This window comes from Rhinolophus ferrumequinum, chromosome 23 (assembly GCF_004115265.2).
Source record: "Rhinolophus ferrumequinum isolate MPI-CBG mRhiFer1 chromosome 23, mRhiFer1_v1.p, whole genome shotgun sequence".
NCBI classification, from domain to species: Eukaryota; Metazoa; Chordata; class Mammalia; order Chiroptera; family Rhinolophidae; genus Rhinolophus; species Rhinolophus ferrumequinum.
The window spans coordinates 22,159,378-22,179,402 of NC_046306.1; the positions used below are offsets into that span (position 1 = coordinate 22,159,378).

The window sequence follows — 20,025 nt, forward strand, 5'->3', positions numbered from 1 at the left end:
CTCTCTGTTCTGCCCTTTGTCTGCTATGTCACTCACCTCCTTTCCCCAGGGAGATGAAAGAGGGGGGCCCTGGCCGCCAGCCTGTGGCCTCTGTCACTCTGGGGGCCCAGACAGGCCAGGAGGATGGGCTTTGGCAGGTGGCCCGAGTAAGATAAGGCCCCTGGCTGTCCGAGACTCCCCAGAGTGGATTGCCAAGCGTTGTCAGGCACCGTGGAAACGGGCTATTAAAAGAAAACCACTCTTGCCTGCCTCCCCACAGTCCACCTTCTAGGCCTTCACAAAGCAAGTAGCCCGACTGTCTTTCAAAGGAGGACAAACGAGTTTCACCCCTTTCCTCCGCCACTGCCTAAAACCACAGTAATAATCTCACACCTCCAGCTTCAAGTGTCCTCATCTGTTGTGACATCTGAACTCAGCATATCTTTGTGGCCTGACCAGGGGAATGGGTTCTTTCATTGAGAGTCTGAGTTCTAGCCCTGAATGCATGCTGTTTCTCTCATTGCTGGTCTCCTTGACAACCTGCGCATGTGTTGTCATGGGGGTGGGGAGGGTGGATGGCTCCATGGCCGGCTCCAGGGTGATGTAGCAGGATGTGTTCAGGTAGCATCTGGGGCCGTGGCACCCAGTTTGAGGATTTGAGCTGGTTGGCTTGAACATACCGAGTCGGCACTCCCCTAAGGAGGGGGAATGGCATACCCACCACGCCCAGCCCTAAAGGTTGAATGAAATAAACGCTGCTCTGAGTAGTAGAGCTGTTTTCGTCTCTTTGTCGCCCACATCTCACCTGAGAGTGTCTGTTCTGTGATGGTTGTGTCCCTAAGAAACTTCACATCATCAGAGATAATGTCAATGGGGAAAATGGTGTTGGAGTTTCGCCCTCAGCGTGGCCAAGTTGTTTCTGTGTAGGAATGTCAGCAGTAAGGTTGGTGATAGTGATTAAGTCTTACACAGCATGGAGCAGACTCAGCATGAGAATTCCTCTGACTACCGCTGGAGAAGACCCGTCGCCTTTCTTTTCCTATAACCATCCACACTGTCATAGGCACCGGCTTCTTACGCATTCTTATCACCATTTTTATCCTGCCACCATGAGGAGTGAAGCGCAGGGCCACTTGAACAGCCGGGAGTAAAGCCCCAGGGCTCTTCATTGCCTACAAAATAGCGCGAGGCCCAGACCACCACCAGAACCAGCAGTGGTCAGTGTAGCCCACGTGGGATCCCTCCTTAGTGGGTCCTGTTACGTTTCATTTGGTTATACAAATTCTTACTGTCTGGGGGAGATTAAGCCTGCTGGCTAGATGCATTAGCAAGGATTCAACCATTCAGCAAGTATTTATGGAGCCCTACTCTGTGAGCTGGGGATGAGCAGTGACAGCACCTTTCCTGGTTCTTCTTGTGGTCTAGGGGGAGACAGACACTGACGAAAAAAATCACACACAAATACCCAGCTCATAGCAAGTAGCCACAAACAATTGAGGGAAAGATTAATTAGCCATTACAGTACAGCTGTGGCAAGTGCCATGCATGTGGTGCTGTGAGTACATGTGGTGCTGTGAGTACTTAGATGAGCGTGGGAGGAATGGAGGCAGAGGGTAGGGAAGGTTTGCCTCAAAAAGGGATGCTTGAGCTGAGTTCAAGGTCTGAAGGGAACAGCGCTCCAGGCTGAGGGAACAGCTTGTGCAAGGGCCCTGTGGCTCAAGGGAAGATAGTGCCTGTGGGAATTTGAGATGCTGGTGTGGCTGGTGCAGAAACTGTGAAGAGTTCTACTGCTGAAGACAAAGGGGAAAGGACAGTGTTAGGCACTTGATTGATATCTGTGAATGAACTGAAGTTCATGAAGCGAGATGGATAAATTGCCCTAGTGAAGTTCAGGCTACGCCCAACGGAAGGGAGGATTGTGGGAAGGCTTTTGTCCTGAGGGGGCTCTGAGAGTCCAGCTGGGGCTGAGGCTGGGGTGGCCTCTGCTTACAGTGGAGTTGACTGTGTCTCCCTCGCCGTCACTGGTAGTTTCCCTGATGGGGGCCCTCTGAAAGTAGCCGGCTTTCTCCTGTGTGCTGCAGGAGATCAAAGATGCAGATGCTCCTTGCACACGTGGCAGGAGAAGCAGCATCCTACCTTGTGCCCAGGGCCTTGCATCTGTCAGTCTCCAGCACTCCACACACAGCAATGAGCTCTCAAGGCCTCAGCCTCTCAGGCAGCACCGTTATTCCTGTTATAGCTGGGCACATGGCGAAACAGAAAATCACATTGCTCACCAGATTATTTATCTGCAGCAGCAAGGAAGGGCCAAGGACCCAGAAGTCTTTCATTCTTCAGCTTGAGTTGGAACTAAAAACACGTATACTTGAATTAGTAGCTTCATTCCTGTAGCAAAGTCAGAGCAGGGCTCCCTTTGGGGTGGGCGGTTGGCCCCCTATCCAAAGGCAGCCATGGAACTGGCTCTGCTGCTGTCCAACCCCACGTCCCAAGACCAGCCTCCAAAAGTGGGTTCATTCCTTGCTCATCACTCTGACCACGAAATGTAGAGGACACCTGTAGTGTTTGCAAATCACTCACGCAGGCTACATGGAAAATAGACCCAGTCTACAGTCACTAGGAGCCAGGATTAATGATATTTTATTAATGCTGAACAAAGTTTTACATTTAAAAACTCTGGGTGAGAGGTGGCCAGTTAGCTCAGTTGGTTAGAGCGTGGTGCTCTTAACAACAAGGTTGCCGGTTCAGTCCCCACATGGGCCACTGTGAGCCGCACCCTCCACAACTAAATTGAAATAACTACTTGAGTTGGAGCTGAAGAAAAAAAAAATACGTGGGTGAGAAAAATCCTAATAGTTCATTTTTTCCCCCAGCATTAGATATCCCAGAGACAAACAGTAAGGCAAGTAAAATGTTTCCCCTCGCTTTACTTTGAGCAGATATTAACATTAACAGGTGATGGGGTTTACTTGTGAAATGGACAGAATCACATTGCTTGTTGTCCAGTCATGTCAGGTTAATGTGCTGGGAGATGGGTCTTTCTCCATGAGAGTATTAGGTAATATGAAAATTCAATAGCAACATTAACACAAAGGAAAAAGATTCTTCTTGACATCTTATTCAATGTGGCAAATATTTATGGTGTCCTCAACGTGTAAGACATTTGGGCTTCAGGCTTCACCCTCCCAGGACCTCCATCCTAAGACACAGATACCAGGGACTCGCATGGCAGTGGCCACACTGAGCTGAAAATATGCATAACCTGATAAAATCTTTTTTTTTTCCCTTGGGAAAACTCTCATAAAGATATAAAACTGAAATCCCATTCAGATGATGAATACATTTTCTTGTAGGGGGCAGGTTAGGAAGGACTGACGTGGAGCATGCTCTCATAAGATGAGGCCCCAGCGAGGGGGGCGGCCACTCGCTTAAGGACCAGAGGCTGCCAGTCAGCGCCAACCCAGCTGCTTATTTTTCAAAACCCCTTTCAGGGCTGAGTGTAGGATGCTGCAAGAGGAGTGCCGGGTCTCTTCCTCATACGGCCACTGGTTTTGTTTTCTGTCTCTTTTCGTTTTCTTTCATACTTTTTAAAATTTAATTACACCAGTAGCATATGCCCTCAGTAGAAAAATCAGTAGCCAAAAAGCAAAAGCACGGTGATAAAAATCACCATCATTCCACCACTCAGATCACTGAATATTTTGGTGTCCACCCTTGCAGACCGTTGAATAGCTTTGTTTTCCTCATGCTATTTTCCATATAATTTGGAGTCTCTTTGCCATTGGGCCTCTTGATGTTTCCACCTACCAAATAAGCTGGTTATATAATTTTCCTGTCATTCACTCATTCCTTCGCCTGTATACATCCATCCATCCACCCATCCATCCATCCATCCATCCTTCCGTCCATCCATCCATCCATCCATCCATCCATCCATCCATCCATCCTTCCATCCATCCATCCATCCATCCATCCATCCTTCCATCCATCCATCCATCCATCCATCCATCCTTCCATCCATCCATCCATCCATCCATCCATCCTTCCATCCATCCATCCATCCATCCATCCATCCATCCATCCATCCATCCTTCCTTCCTTCCTTCCATCCATCCATCCATCCATCCTTCCATCCATCCATCCATCCATCCATCCATCCATCAATCCATCCATCCATCCTTCCATCCTTTCATTGTGCACCTGAGCCAGGTGCCCAGGGGACAGTGGTGAACAGAGCCACATCTCTGCTCTTCGAGCTCTCACAGTTCAGTGAAAGAGACAAGGAAAACTGAAATCAACACTGGGGTCTGTAGGAAGAGCTGAGAGGAACAGAGGAAGATCAGGGAGCGCAGGGAGGGTGCTGTTTCAGGCAGGTGGGTCATTTTGGGGCACCTGTTCTGTGTCCAGCCCCTTACACACTTCACCCCCTGCCCTCACAACTCTGCAGGTCACGTTATCCTCATTTGATAAATGCCATAGCCGAGGCTCAAAAAGAGTCCGTGTTTGCTCAAGGTCACGCGGCCACTAGTGTGAACTGACACGCCGATCTCTTCCACCCGGAACCTGTGCACCTGCCGGGCCCCCAAGCCCTGCTTCTCTCCACATGTGCTGGATGGGGATGTGTGCTCTTTAGGACCTGGAGCGGGTGTGCCGCCTGTGCGTATGGCCCACGGCGCTGGTGGAGGGAAAGCATCTTGGCGGAGATGCTGGCAGAGCCGGCTTTGTTTGGCCTGGGAACTGGTACTGCCTTAAATATGGGATGCCTAAGGGAATACCGGCAGAGGTGTTTGGCAGGGGACTGGGGTTGGGTCGGGGAGCTTGCCCCTACCCTGTGAAGGCCCGTTATCTGCAGCGGCACATGTGTAATTTGATATCCACATTATGGGTGACGTTATCCTGATCTCCTGATCGGTCCTGAGATCCAGGGATTGAACCAAGACCCCATGGTGGAAATCAGATCCAGATCCTGAAGGGGAGAGACAAATCATCTGTGCTCCTTTCCTGACACATACTTTCATGTTACAGAGGCGGAGGCTGAGACCCGGGAGGCTCAGCCACTTTCTGGCTTGGCTCTTTTTTGGTTCCCACACACCCCTCTGCCCCCACCAACTCCTCGCTCGTCCTGGGGCAGGAGGGCTGTCAGCACCTTCCTCCGCCTCCCCTCTCTCCAGTGCTTGGAGCAGTACTAATGTCCCACTAATGGTTTTAATGGTTCTCCCAGCAGCGTGTGAAGTGGTGCGAGGCTCCATTGTTTAAGCCCGTGTGATGGAGGCTCTTACTTGCTTCCATTAACCTCTGCCTCCCTCTCCTTTGCCTGTGCTCCTAGACCAGTGTTTCCTTAGGTCCTGGAGGGTGGGGGAGGAGGGGCAGGACTTCCCCTCCCCCTGACACACATGTAGGGCCTGCAGGGTCAGTAGACCCTGTCCAGGGGCCCCAGAGTCCCCAAAATGTTGGCCCTCCGACTCTTTTCTGCAGCCCAGTGTGGAGTAGCGCCGTTCCCAGCCAGGAGGCCAGCCCACCCACCTAAGCCCAAGACCCTGGAGTCAGGCTGACACGACCAGTTCCACCACCACCAGCTGTGTGACTTCGAGCAAATTGCTTCGCCTGTCTGTGCTTCTTTTTTGTCAACAGTTACTTGAGAGTAATAATAATACCCCTACCTCATCGAATAACTCCAAGAGCTAAAAAGACACAAAGCAAGCTCAGTGCTGAGCACAGTGCCAGGCACATTAGAAGCATGGAGGAAGTTTCAATGACCTCTGCTGCTATTGACAGTAATATTATTATGCAACTTTTGTTTAATAGACACAGGGAATGGCCTTATACAAGAGACCAGGGCCAGAAAGAGGACGAAGTGTGCTTGCTCTCAAGGGGCGTTTCTTGGTAGAAGGGACAAGCAGCCATGAATTGTAACCCAGGGCAGAAAACAGAAACAAGAAGGGACCGGGAACCTGCCACGTGGTTCAGGGGATACACACTGATTTTTAAATGAGATTTGAGAACACAAAGAGGGCCCGAGTGAGGGAAGCTGAGAGGTAACAGCTCTAGGAGGACCTGGGCTGAGGAAGGCCAGAGGAAATTTGGGGAAGGAGAGGAAGAAAAGAGGAGGAGAAGGAAATAGCTCATGGGCCTTTCTTGGAAGTGAGACCACGAGGCAGCCCTTTCCTCAGTTAGCCTTGGGGTGGTAGGCAAGGATTTGGAAAGGAAATATGCACAGTCGAGGGTGGGAACTCAGACTCCTGTCTCCCTAAGTGGAGAAGGAAACAAGCCTGCTCTGAAAAGCTCTACACATTCACTTTATTTTCAATTGTAGTAAAATATATGTAACATAAAATTAGCCATTTTAACCATTTTAAATATACAATTCAGTGGCATTAAGTACATTCACAATGTTGCACAACCATTACCACCATCTGTTTCCAAAAGTTTTTCATCACCCCAAACAGAAACTGCAACCATTAAGCAATAACACCATTCCCCCCTTTCCCAGCCCCTGGTAATCACTGTCTCTATAAATTTGACTATCTAGGTACCTCATATAAGCGGAATCATATAATATTTGTCCTTCTCTGTCTGACTTATTTCACTTAATGTTTCCAAGATTCATCTGTGATGTAGCATGTGACAGAACTGCATTCCTTTTCATGGCTGAATAATATTCCATTGTACAATAGACCACATTGTGTTTATCTATTTGTCCATTGACAACAACCCAAACAACATTTGGATTGTTTCCATTTTTTGGCTAATGACATTCACTTTTTTTTCTCAGTATCTTTTGGACCAGGTTGTGGGGCAGGGAGGGATTAAAGCAGGGTTCTGTTCCTTCTCCCTCTGCGTCCTTACCCCTCTTTGTGGCTTTCTTTTCTCATGAATACTCTCAGCCTCCCTTCTGCTCAGAAGGACCCCAAGAAAATGGGCAGACCCAAAGAAGAAACACAGCAAATGGGTTTTACGGTGAGAGCCTGTCATGTACTTAAACAGTGCCTGACTCACAGGACTCTTACCTTTGGAGAGCCACCTTATCAGAGTGCTAACTCTGACACCTGGATTTCAGAGCTTGATAGCAATGATGGTTTCCTCCTTCCCCTTCCTCAGGCCACCCTATAGTCCAGGAGAGGTGTGAGCTCAGGGGAGAAATAGCACAATGGAAACTTTGCATGTCCCCTGCTTTGGCTCAGTGTGTATAAACCTTTGATGGTCTCTTAAGGATTAGAGGTTCTGATGTGTTTCTTTAAAATTAATGAGTAATCTCCATGGAATAGAAATAGAATGTAGAATTTCTACACCACTAAAGAAAATAAAAGAAATAAAGAAAGCTTTATCAGCCCAGCAAAGAGTAATTAAATGGGGGAATAAAAGAAAAAACAACCAAAAGAGAGCTATATATGTCAGCTAACAGGAACAAGACCAAATACCAATAAATCACAATAAATATAAATGGGTTAAATTTCACTACAAAGAGTCAAAAACACTCCGATGGGGTTTCTTTGTTTTTTTTTTAATGGCAAAATCTATTTGGTGTTTATGAAAGACATTTTTTAATGACAAAAAAAGAAGATGAAAATAAAAGAGAGGGCCGTGCTATTAATGTCAAATGAGTACAATTTTAAGACAAAGAAAAAAAGCATTAAGTAAGGCACAGAGAGATATTTTATGTTGTGAAAGGTACAGTCTCCCAGGAAGATTTCAGGCCTCTTAACCTTGGAGTTCTGTGCCGGGAGGAGGCTGAGGAGATTGGTTGGTCCTGTTGAACACAAAGAGCACCGCTGTCATCACTGTGTGAGGCCGCATCTTTCTTTCGCAGCCTTCAGCATCTGACCCATCTTCGGTTTCTTCACCGTTTGCAGTTTTTGCTACTGTCTTCCTGTAGTCACTTCTCTAGACCAGTGTCTTCCAACTTTGAGCATCTGTGTTTGCGCTCTAGAAACGTGCCTGGGATGGACCCTGTGGAATTTGTGAGAATGTGGGGTCTGCTGCCTTAGCTGCCTAGTCCCTCCTGTCCTCTCCCTATGGGGCTCACCCACGCAGGTATGCTGGGGCCACTCTCCCAGTTCACAGCCTCCTCCCCTTCTTCCCAACTCCTGGCCTTCCTGCTTCTCTGCTGGCCGCCTTCTCTTGCTCCATCTCTCACCTCCCTCTTTTCAGACACCCTCAGCCGGCCTCTGGGATCAGCCCGCCTGTTACTTGTTAAGTAGCTGAGTCGCAGGGGCCCAGCTTGCCTCCATGAGAGCCCAAGAAAGGCCTGAAATGCCGCTGGCCCCATTTAAGATCTGAGAAGCTATTGCCCAAACCTTTTCCTGGCTTAGTAAATCTCTGGCACTGTGGAAGGTTTGTGCTGCGGCAAGAAAAACAAAAGGCAACGGAAACACTGACCTTGACCAAGGCTGCTGTTTGGATTTCTCCAGGCAAAGAATGATCCTTGGAGCATTTCTACTGTGAGAAGATGTGCAGATATGGTAGCTGCTCTCAGGTTCTGCCCTGTACCCCTCAGACCCTCCCCCTATAACTCCAGGGTGGCTTGCCCTCAGAAACAGCTTCCCAGGTGGCCCTTTATCTTTTTTGTTTATTTGTATTTATTTTTGCCAATAGAATACATATTTTTAAAATCATATAGAAAAACATAAGACTCTGACCCAACTCCCCACTTCAATTTCTACTCTCTAGAGACAGCCTCTTTTTCTTATCTTTCAGCTGTCCCTTCTGGTATTTTACCTCCTGTTTCTAAATAACATGCTCATACTGCTAGTTCTTGATTTTTCAGTTTTGTTTATTGTTGTTTAATTTCTTGCGATAGTAGGTCAGTATTTACCCTCTTATACCTTCTCATAAACGCGTATTATTTCTCCTTGCTCTATCCTTCAGTATATCTATACCTCTCTATGTAGATAAATCACTGTCATTATTTATATTATTGTGACTGTGTATATATTATTCATACCTGAGCCAATTAGCATACTGTGATTACATTTCCTTTCTTTGGATTCCTGGAGTTGGCCATTGCCTCTCCCCACACCCCCACTCCCAAACTTAGCCCTCTATCTTTTGATCCTGCTTTATGGTATGTGTGTTTTGTCATTTTTATTTTTATATACTCAAGTTTATCAATTTTTTTCTTTAATGGCTTCTGTATTTGAGTCTTAAAAAGACTATCTCCAGTTCACCTACATGCTTTCTTTTAGGACTTTCATGTTTTCATTTTCTTTTTTTTTATATATATATATAAATTTTATTGGGGAATATTGGGGGACAGTGTGTTTCTCCAGGGTCCATCAGGTCCAAGTAGTTGTCCTTTAATCTAGTTGTGGTCCTTTAATCTAGTTGTGGAGGGCGCAGCTCAGCTCCAAGTCCAGTCGCCGTTTTCAATCTTTAGTTGCAGGGGGCACAGCCCACCATCCCATGCGGGAATTGAACCGGCAACCTTGTTGTTGAGAGCTTGCGCTCTAACCACCTGAGCCATCCCCCTGTCCTCCGGAAGCTCAATGGCAGCTCATTGTCTTCAATCTAGTTGTGGAGGGTGCAGCTCACTGGCCCATGTGGGAATCGAACCGGCAGCTTTCGGAGTTAGGAGCATGGAGCTTTAACTGCCTGAGCCACTGGGCCGGCCCTTAATAGACTTTTTTTACAACAGTTTTAGATTTACAGAAAAATTGAGAGGATAGTACAGAATTCTCACATTATGCACCCATCCCACAGTTTTCCCTTGTTAGCATCTTACATCAGTATGATACATGTGTTACAAATAATGAACCAATATTGATACATTATTGTTAACTAAAGTCCATAGTTTATTCAGATTTCCTTAGTTTTCACCTAATGTCGGGTTTCCTGTTCCGCAATTCTATCTGGGTTCCAACTAAACTTGGGCAATTTAGTTGTCATGTCTCCTTAGGCTCCTCTTGGCTGTGACCATTTCTCAGTCTTTTCCTGTTTTTGATGACCTTGACAGTTTTGAAGAATACTGGTCAGATATTTTGTAGAATTTTGGGATTTGTCTGATGTTATTATCAGTATATAAAACTGGGGTTATGGGTTATTAGGAGGAAGGCCACAAACAGAGTGCCATTTGTACCACCTCATGTCAAGGGTACATACTGTCAACATGATTCATAACTGTTGGTGCTGGCCTTGGCCATACCTGACTGCGATAATGTTTGTCACGTTTCATCACGATCAAGTTACTCTCCCACCCCCCAACCCCATAATGTACACTTTGGAAGGAAGTCACTGTAGGTAGCCCACCCCTAAGGAGGGGGGGTTATGCTTTCTCTCTTTGAGGGAGAGGTAGCCACATACGTTATTTAGATCTTTCCTTCCTCATTTATAAATTTATTCAATCATTTATTTATATGGCTATTTATTTGGGGTTATAATTCAGTACTGCTTTATTCATTTTTTTGCTCAAAGTGTTTCCGCTTTGGCCATTGGGAGTTCTTTCACTTGGCTCCTGTGCTATTTTGACAATACCCCCATCGATGTTCGTGTTTTTTGTAGGATTTCATTTCATTTTGTTTTAGTGTTTCTTTACTTTCTGGCACTACAAGATGCTCCAGGCTCATCTTATGTATTCCTTGCCCCAATCCTCGAATCAGCCGTATCTCCAAGGAGATCTGATTCCTTAAATTGGAGTCATATTAAAAACCAAGATCTGGGTGCTAGGTGTGCTTATTGCTACTGGGCAGTCCTTTCTTTCAGACCCTCTCAGCTGACCAAGCACAAAATATATGTTTTCATGTTTTCATAGTCAATCTTTGATCCATTTGGAGCTTATCCTGGTGTATTCTGAGATACAGATCCTGCTTTAACCTCTTGTGTCAGCATGTTTATTAAAGAATCTATTTTCTTCCCACTGATTTGAGATGCCACCTTTATAATTTACTAAATTTCCATCTGAAACAGAATCTATTTCTGTTCAGTCCATTTTTGTTTTTGTCTATTCATGTACCAGCTCCATACTGTTTTAAATATTAAGACTAATATGTTCTAATGTTTAATAGGAATGGTTTCCCCTTTGTTGTCCTTCTTTTTTGAAAGTTTTCCTGGCTTGAAAAAATAGTTATTTGGAAAAAAATTGTTTAATGCCTAAAAATTTTTGCATCCCCTTTTTGGTGGGGGAAAAATACGACAGAGGCACCACTGATCTGACCACTTAGACACCAAGCTAAGATAGTTCTACTGCAGGCTTTTCTTTTCTTTTCTTTTCTTTTTTAAAGATTTTATTGGGGAAGGGGAACAGGACTTTATTGGGGAATAGGGTGTACTTCCAGTACTGTTTTCCAAGTCAAGGAAGTTGTGTCTTTTCAATCTTAGTTGTGGAAGGCGCAGTTCAGCTCCAGGTCCAGTTGCCGTTGCTAGTTGCAGGGGGCACAGCCCACCATCCCTTGTGGGAGTCCAACTGGCAACCTTATGGTTGAGAGCCTGCGCTCCAACCAACTGAGCCATCCGGGAGGCAGCTCAGCTCAAGGTGCTGTGTTCAATCTTAGTTGCAGGGGGCGCTGCCCACCATACCTTGTGGGACTCGAGGAGTTGAACCGGCAACCTTGTGGTTGAGAGCCCACTGGCCCATGTGGGAATTGAACCGGCAGCCTTCGGAGTTAGGAGCACGGAGCTCCAACCGCCTGAGCCACCGGGCTGGTCCTACTGCAGGCTTTTCTGTTCATGCAAGAAACAGGGGTGCACTGTGATCCAGGGGCATCACGATCTCAGTGTTGGAATCGGGGGGCGGGCAATAAACATTTACAGGCCAGCACTCCCATCCTCCTAAAGATGGTGTCAAGCAAGATAGGGCATTTCTAAACTTGAGAGGGAACGTTTTCTTGGAAACCTCTATTGTGAGAAGACACTGGAGACATAAAACCCATTGTCAAACATCTTTGTTACGGAGCACTGTTTTAGTGATCAATTTATATTATTGAGAATCTTCGGGTGCTTTCTGGAAACTTGCTGCAGCTTCCAAACACTCCAAGAAAATGAGCATTATAGCTGTTTCGCCAGGGCAGCCTGGGTTCAGAGAGGTCTGTGTCTCTTCTTTCCTCCTGTTTCCCTGAAGCTGTGTGGGAAAGCAGCAGAAAACAACCTACATCCTGTCTCAAAAGCCAGTTGCCTGATAGAGTTAGTAGATACTCCAAATCTAAACAGCTCATTGTCCCCATCAGCTCCTAAAGGCTCAGTCCCCTTTCAGGCTGCGGACATCCACCCCCCCTACATGCAAGGATGCTGATGTGGCCTTTCAAATTCATTACGGGGGGGCAGGGGGGCGAGCACGCAGTGCCCATAGTTTACTGGTGCAGGAGAGCTGCATGGTGCCATGAGCAGAATCCTGCATGCAGGGCTGGCCTGGGGATACTTTATCTGTGTCAAGGGAAAAGCCGGGAGCAAGGTCAGGAGCTGCCACCTGGGCCTCCATAAATGGGAGGCAATAACACAGTCTTCTCAGAGCTCTCACTGTAGACGCCCCTGCGACTCACCTTGGGTAGTTGACACCCTGCTCTGTCTCTAAGGATAAGAGAGATCCAACAGGAAAGGAAGCGTCTCTCTGTCTCTCCCAGACTGAGCCAGGAAGGGGTGTCTCCAAACATCCAGATGGTCGCTGACCTCGTGCCCCGCCCCCCTCCAACTCTGAGCCCAGCCTGAGACCCGGAGGGACCTTGGTGTCTCGTGGCGAAGTCCTGTTGGATTTTCATTGTTGTTTTTCAGAATGTCTCTTTCATCTAGAGCAAGTGGGATATTTTGGGCAGGGTGCTTTCTCCAGCCCTCCTAAAAAATCACATTTTTTTGAGGGGGAGACCCTGGTGGCTTTGTCGAACCTTCTACTTAGGGCTCTGAAATACAGCCTTGTCCCCTGGCAGCTGAGCATTTATTGGTTGTGGCTTTTACCCAGGTTCTTGACCCAGCCTCACTCTTGCCAGCCTGATGGCTTCTTCTCATGTGTGGCCCAGACAGGTCCCAGCACCGCAGCAAAGAGCTGTTGCAGGAGACCTGACCCCACTCGGTGGGTGGGTGGGTGAGCTGAGGCTTTGTAACCAGACCTGGAGGATGCAGGAGGGTTTCAGACGCTTCAGCAGCTGATGTCTGGAGATCAATTAGAGATAATGGCTTTGGGTGGACTTGAAGAAGCACAGCCAAGATTTTTCCTGGTTATGATTGTGTTTACCTCATTAACGAGCCTGAGGCCTTTTTTTTTTTTTTTTTTGAGGGTAGAATGGCACAGTGTTGTACTGGCTGCTTTGTTTTTGCTCCAGGAGACTGGGCGTGGACCATTGGTGGGCTGGTAGCTCCCCCACCTCCACTCAGACAGAGGAGACAGAGGCCCACAGCTTCTGCTCACAGCCTTCCAGATCGCTGCCCTCCCTGTGACCCTGTGTTTGTATCATTTTCAAAAAATTTCCTCCTTTATTCATTTAAAAATCATTTAAGTTCTTTCTATGTCCTGGACACTGTTCTGAGCACTGAGGATTCAGCGGTGAATGAGACAGATAAGAAACCCGCTCTCGGGAAGCTCACGGGCTGTAGAGATGATAAACAAGTCAGTCAGAAAAAAATACACAAACGTGAAAAGTTTGGGGCAGAGAATTAAAAGAGGGTCAGTTGATAGACTATGACTCTGGGTGAGAAGGCCTCTTTGAAGAGGTGGCATCAAGCCCAGACCTGAACGATAAGAAGTGTGGCAGTGAAGGGGAAAAGACTTTCTAGGTGGAGAAAGCAGCGAGTGCAAAGGCCCTGGGGTGGGAACAACAAGGGGTCTAGGAAATAGGGAGTGAGGGGCAGCTGTGCTTGGGATAAGCCTGAGCAGTCAGCAGAGGACAGCTCTCTCAGGCCTGCCAGCTGAATACAGTTATGTGCAATGTGAAGCCTCTGCCAGAGGAGAGAGCAGGCATTTAACTGAGGGTGATGGCAAGTGGAGACGAGCACCCAAGAGAGAGTCCAGTGACTGGTTTTAGGTGTGGCCTTGCCTCTGACCAGCCGTCTAACTTTCATTTCTCCATGTTGCAGCTTCCCTTTTAGCGGAATGGCAGGTTTGTGCCAGATTTCAGCGGTTTTCAAAATTTGCTTTTTGACAGAGGAACCCCTTTCTTCAAGGAAACGCTGCAGGGGAGGAAGTCCAGTGTATCAAGGGGGAAAGGGGCCCAGAGCTCTGCCTGCCTGCCCTTCCCACTTCCAGGCAGCTCCTCTCCACCTTTCTGCAGTGCCCCAATAACAGGGCCTGGGTAGCCCTGAGCTCTAGGCTGAGGTAGTGAAGACAGCAGAGAGCGGGCTCTGCCCAGCAGGGCCACAAACAGCCTGGCCTCGGGCTCTCTCCCCTGCAGTTTCCTCCTCTATAGGAATGAGTAACAGACCCCATGCCTTGCTAGGCCCATGATTGTTTTATGGCTCAGATGTTTGGAATGGCTCCAAGTGCCTAAAGAAAAGATAGGATAGAAACAGAAGATGCTCTTTAACTGGAACACTGCTGTGGCTCCGACAGTCCCTGGGCATACCTGTGCAGTAGCCTTGACACCTTTCCCGCCAGCAGAGTCTGTAGGTAATAAAAGTAAGTGCTTGTCTTCCCTCAGGCACCACCGTGTGCACAAAAGGTACCCAGCCCCCTTCCTTAGTCTCTTTGAGGGGTTAAAACTCTAGAGAAAAGGCCACCTGGGAGTAGGGGCCTTTGCTGTCCAGTCCATCCACAAACAGGGAGCCCTGTGAATCAGTCAGGGATGCTTTTGACTAAAAGTACAAAAACCTAGCTGACTGTGTAGCAAAATAGGAAGTGTTTTTTTACTCCTAAAACAAGAAGAGTGAGGGAGCTGCTGTTGGTGCTAATGTCTGCAGTGTTGGGTTGGTCTCTGTGATTTTGTTGATTTTTTTCTTCATGGTTGCAAGTTGGCTGCTAGTGCTCCAACCATCTTCTCCACATTCAAGGTGAGAGGAAGATGGGAAGGGCTGATGTAATCTTAGTCCAGCAAAGCAAAAGCTTTCCCAGAAAGTTGCCAATAGACTTTTTTGACATCTCATTGGCCAGAACAAGGTCCCATGGCCACCCCAGCTGCAAGGGAGCTGGGAAAGAAAGAATTGCGTTTCCCCACCCTCTGTAGTTGAGGAAGGAAAGGGAGAAAATGTTGAGTTTAGGCATCAGATAAGTTAGTTCACAGCATCTGCCGTGGCCTGGGTGCTATCAGCTGAGCTTGACAATGCTTTTGGGTGTTACGATACCAAGGTTTGGGCAGGGGAAAAGAATAGTAAGGGAAGGAAAGAGAGAGGAAGCCAGAAGGAAGAAGAGAGGAGAGGAATGCAAGGAGAAGAGCAGGAACAGTTGTTGAAGGCCTTCTGTATGACAGGTCGCTCACAGAGAACATGAGGAAACTGACGCTCCGTATCAGAGAACTTAACTAACTTGTCCAAAGCCATAGAGTTGGTGAGAAGAAGAGCCCTATTAATACTGTTATTTCCCAAGAGAACGGGAAGGAGAAGAAAAGCGGGGGGGGGGGGGGGGGGGCGGGGGGAGTGCTAGTGAGGGTAGGGACAGGCCAAGATCCCCAGCCACATACACCAGCACCATCAGCCTCATGGCGGCAGGCCCAGGTCTGCTTATCCTACTGCCACAGTCCCTGCGTCTGGGTCAGGCCCCAGTACATAGTTGGGGCTCAATACATGTTTGTTGACTGATGCCTGAATATTAATTAGTTATTTTTCACACCATCATCATCATCAGGGATAACGAAGGTTTGGGCAGCTGCTCTGCGCCGGGCACCAGTCAGCCCCCTGCAGGCATCACTGCATTTAAGCCTCATGGCAGCCTTCAGAAACAAAGCCCTGTTGTTGTTCTCCCATTTTAGAGATGAGAAAACCAAGGCTTGGAGAGGTTAAGTCACCTGTCTGAGGTCACACTGAGGAAAGGCCTGAATGCAAACAAAGCACATCCCCAGTCATGTGCTCCTCTGCTCTGTCCTCTACCCTAGATGCTGACCACCAAGCGCATGACTCTAGAAAGGTCTCTGTGCAGTAGCCCTGGCCCCAGAACCTTGGCCATTACCCACACAAAGCCCACCTGCGGGCTCTGTCATTGTGGGATTTCGGGCTGAAATGGGAGGTGCTGCCTGCCCCTTTCTCTTGGTAGCCAGCTCCCATTGCCCAGTGTGTCGTCCTTGAAGCAGGGTAAGTTAGCATCTTACAGCCTACAGGGGTCCCTCACCTGTCACCTATCACCTGCTGAGCAGCCAGCTAGAGTTTTGGCCCAGGGGCCTTCTGAGGTCCAGTCTCCCTCAGGCGTTGCATGGAGAAGCCTTGGGGTCCTGCCAGAGGCTGAACGCCTTGAGCAGAGCAGCCCCAGCCCGCTCCCAGTTCTCAGCCCCATGGGAACCTCTGGCTGCACCATGGGTAGGAACTCACGCTGATGGCTTCCTACTTCTGCTCCGCTGCAGGTTGGTAAGGCACAGGGCCACGTGGTCCCACTCAGTGGTCCCACTTAGCAGGGCCCACCACATGCCCTGGAGACCAACACACCCTGGTTCAAACCCAGCCCGGCCACTAGCTTCTAGGGCTTCACTGTGGGCATGTCCCCTGGTCTCTGAGCACCCGCTTCCTCTCCATTGGGTGACTGGATGAGTCCTTTAATCTCCCTCAATGAGCCCCTACTCTTCACGTTTAAAATGGCAATTACTATCAGCCTTGTTATTTGGCTGATTAAATAAGGTAATGTACTACCACCCACTGCAGATTCCCAGTCTAGAGTGGGTCGCAGTAATTGATGACACCAAGTTCTAAGCTGCTCAGCCATTGTAACTGGCCTCGATTTTTTTCCCTTTTCTTCAAACTTTTATTGAAGTATGACACGTATACAGAAAAAAAACACATATCGTTATGAATCCAGTTCTCAGAGCAAGAAACAGAACATTTTCACCCCAATAAACTGTAATTAAAAAATAAATAAAATAAAATCTCAAAAAAAAAAAAAAGAAACAGAACATTGTCAGCACCCTAAAAACCCTTTGCGCTCCTTCCAGTTCACTACCCTCCAGCCAAGGTGACCCCATCCTGACCTCTAATAGCATAGATTAGTTTTGCCTGTTCTAGAAGTTGATATAAAGAGAATCATACAGCGTGGGCTCTTCTGCTTACACACATAAGTTTGTGAGAGTCACCGTGTAGTAGTGTTTGTGCCTTTCTATTGCCGAGGAGTGTTCCACAGTGTAGACGTGCCACAATTATCCATTCTCCGTTGATGGACACTTGGGGCTACTGTGAATAGTGCTGCTGCTATGATCATTCTTGATGTGTTCTTTATGGACCATCGGTACTCATTTTTGTTGTGTGCACACCTCGGAGTGGAAGTGCTGGGTTGTGGCCAGCCTTGGCTTTTTTGGCTGAGCCTCTCCGAATGTGCTAGGAAGGAAGAGAGAACACGTAGGTGCGTGCTCTGTGGCAGTTACAAAGTGTGGCCGATGTTGAGGATGGCGTGCTTAATTCAGAGCTCTGTCACAGGCCTCAGGGCTGTGTTGGGCAGTGGGCAGGGCGGGGTCCTGAGTGGTGCAGTGATGAGTCCCTGCTATGTGCAGGATGTCGCTGGGAGTGTCATCTGAGAGCCTGTCCCAGCCCCTGAGAGCTCACTTCCTTTTGGGTGAGATGAGGTATAATGCAGGAAACGGGAAGTACCACAAGTATATTAAGTGACAGAAGACTAACAGAGACCTGCCACCAGAGCCAGCTGGGGGGTCTGTGAGATTGGCACTCTGAGTTCAGGGGGCCTAGATTTGCCAGGGGTGGAGGGTGTCTTTGCCGACTACCGAAAGCATCTTTCCACCAAGTGGATGCCCATACATCCTTCAGTGCCAAACTTAAATGTCACCTCCTCAGTGGATCCCTCCAGGATCCACTATGTTCTTCTCAAATGCTGGGTACTTCCTTCCTAGCAGAGTAGGTGTCAAGTACAAACTGAACATACATCCTATGACCAGAAACTGTGTGGTCATTTGTTTCATCTCTCTTTTCTGCTGGCCTGCCGGCTCCAAGTGGACAGATCTGTCTGTATTGTTCATTGCTGTGTCACCCATACTTATGGTACCTAGTGTGTGGTAGCAGGTCTATATGTATTTGTGGAAAGAACAAAAGAACATGTGCCTGAAAGCATGCATGATCAAGGGCATGGAAGGGGTCACACATGGGCGATTGGGGGTCGGGGGGGCGGTGCAGAAGGTGGTGAGTCTGTCTGACCCAGAGTTCACAGTTTGGAACAGAAGGATATACGGCCAGCAGGGCTATGGAAGATCTTGAAACCAGAGAGCTATAACTTGATTCTGCGAGCAACGAGGAGTCATTGAAGGTTTTGGAGTCGGAGTGTGACATGAACAGAGATTAATCGATAACATTTTAAAGCAACACATTTCTGAAAAGATTGATGAAACTGTAATTTTGACCTTTGTTGTGGTTGTTAGGTAAGTATATTTCAACAAGTCAGGCTCTTTAGTTATATTCATCGTGGAAAACTATCAAAATAGGGAAGGAATGAAGAAACAGTATTGGACAGCGTCTCCTAGATTTCAGCAAAGGTATCAAATTGACTATGAGGTTGTAGCCACCTGTACAAACATTGGCGAATGTGAATAACAAAATGGATAAGCTGAGCTATCACCCAACCCACAGATCAAGTATAATATTTTGAATTTAGGCAACTGGGAAGCCCTTGGTGCCTCTGTCCTCTTCCTGCTGGGCTGCCCTGCCACCTGTCACATTCCTCCTGCCTTCTTTGGTTCAGAGTAGATGTCTCCTCTTCCAGGGACCCTTCTCCTTCCCCAGCTCCTCAGACAGAAACATCTCTCCTTTCTCCGTAACTGTGCTACACGTAGAGCACCTCTTCGCTGTGGCATGGGTTTCATTGTCTTTATTATGCTGGGGGCAGGGACAGTTCATGGCGGTAGAGGTGTGTGCTCGCCCTACCGGATATTAAAATATATCTAGAACTGTAATATTGGGATAGGAATAGACAGATCAATAGAATATATAATTCCAAAAATAATGGGAACTTAGTGTACAAATTAGATGGCATTTCCAATCAGTGGATAAACATGAGGTATTTAAAAGATGGTACGGGCCAACTTGGATAGCCATTAAAAAAAAACAAACCAAAAAAACTAGGTCTTCACCTTACTACTTACATGGAGATAAATTACAGATGGAATAAAGATTTAACTGTAATGAAGCTGTAAATGCTCTAGAAGAAAATGTGGGTGAATTTTTTTTATAATCTTAGAGTGGAGAAAAACTTTTGTTTTGACCTAAATAAAACCCTAAAGTCCCAGAGGTAAAAAAATTGATGGAATGATATAAAATTTCCATATGGCAAAAAAAAAATCCCATCATAAACAAAATAAAGACAACAAAAGGAAAACATATTTATAAAATATGTGAGAAAAGATTAATTTCCTTCATTTCCAAAGATTTCTTACAAAAAAACAAACAAGCAATAAAATCCCCCACCAAGCTAAACAGAGAAATGGACAAAGAATATGAATGGGTTGTTCTAAAAAATAAGAAACACATGTGACCAATAAACATATGATACACATAAATACATATATGCTTACATTCCCAAACGAAGAGGGACAAAAGAAAATAAGAGATGCCATTTTTCACCTTTCAGATTGGCAAAGATAAAAGAGACAGCTCATACTAAGTGCTGACAAGTGTGTAGTGAAATGAAAACTACCAGCTATTTCTGGTGGCTGAGGAAACTGGTACAACATTTGTGGAGAGGGATATGACCATCACTGTGAAAATTTAGAATCCTGGTGATGATGGTAAAAACTACCGTTTACCAAGTACTCCCTCCGGGGAAAATATCAAGCTGTATTTTATGAACTGATGTCAGAAGTCATACACCTTCATTTCCACAATATTCCATTGCTTCCACAGTGCTGTTCGTTATGACAGGGGACTAGCGTGTGACGCCAGATGAGGATCATCGGGGGTCCTCTTGGAGGCTGGCTACCACAGTTTCTAATTTCAAAGGGGACATTTTGGTGTCAAATACTACATTAAACACACTATCTTATTATCCACCTTGTAGATGAGGAA

General features: G+C 47.0%; 1 protein-coding gene across 2 annotated transcripts in view; it reads left to right on the forward strand.

The window, feature by feature from the left end:
* The window catches only part of NOL4L (nucleolar protein 4 like), a 125,270-nt gene that overhangs the window by 64,220 nt on the left and 41,025 nt on the right, over positions 1–20,025 (forward strand). The gene's annotated exons all lie outside the window — the stretch shown is intronic.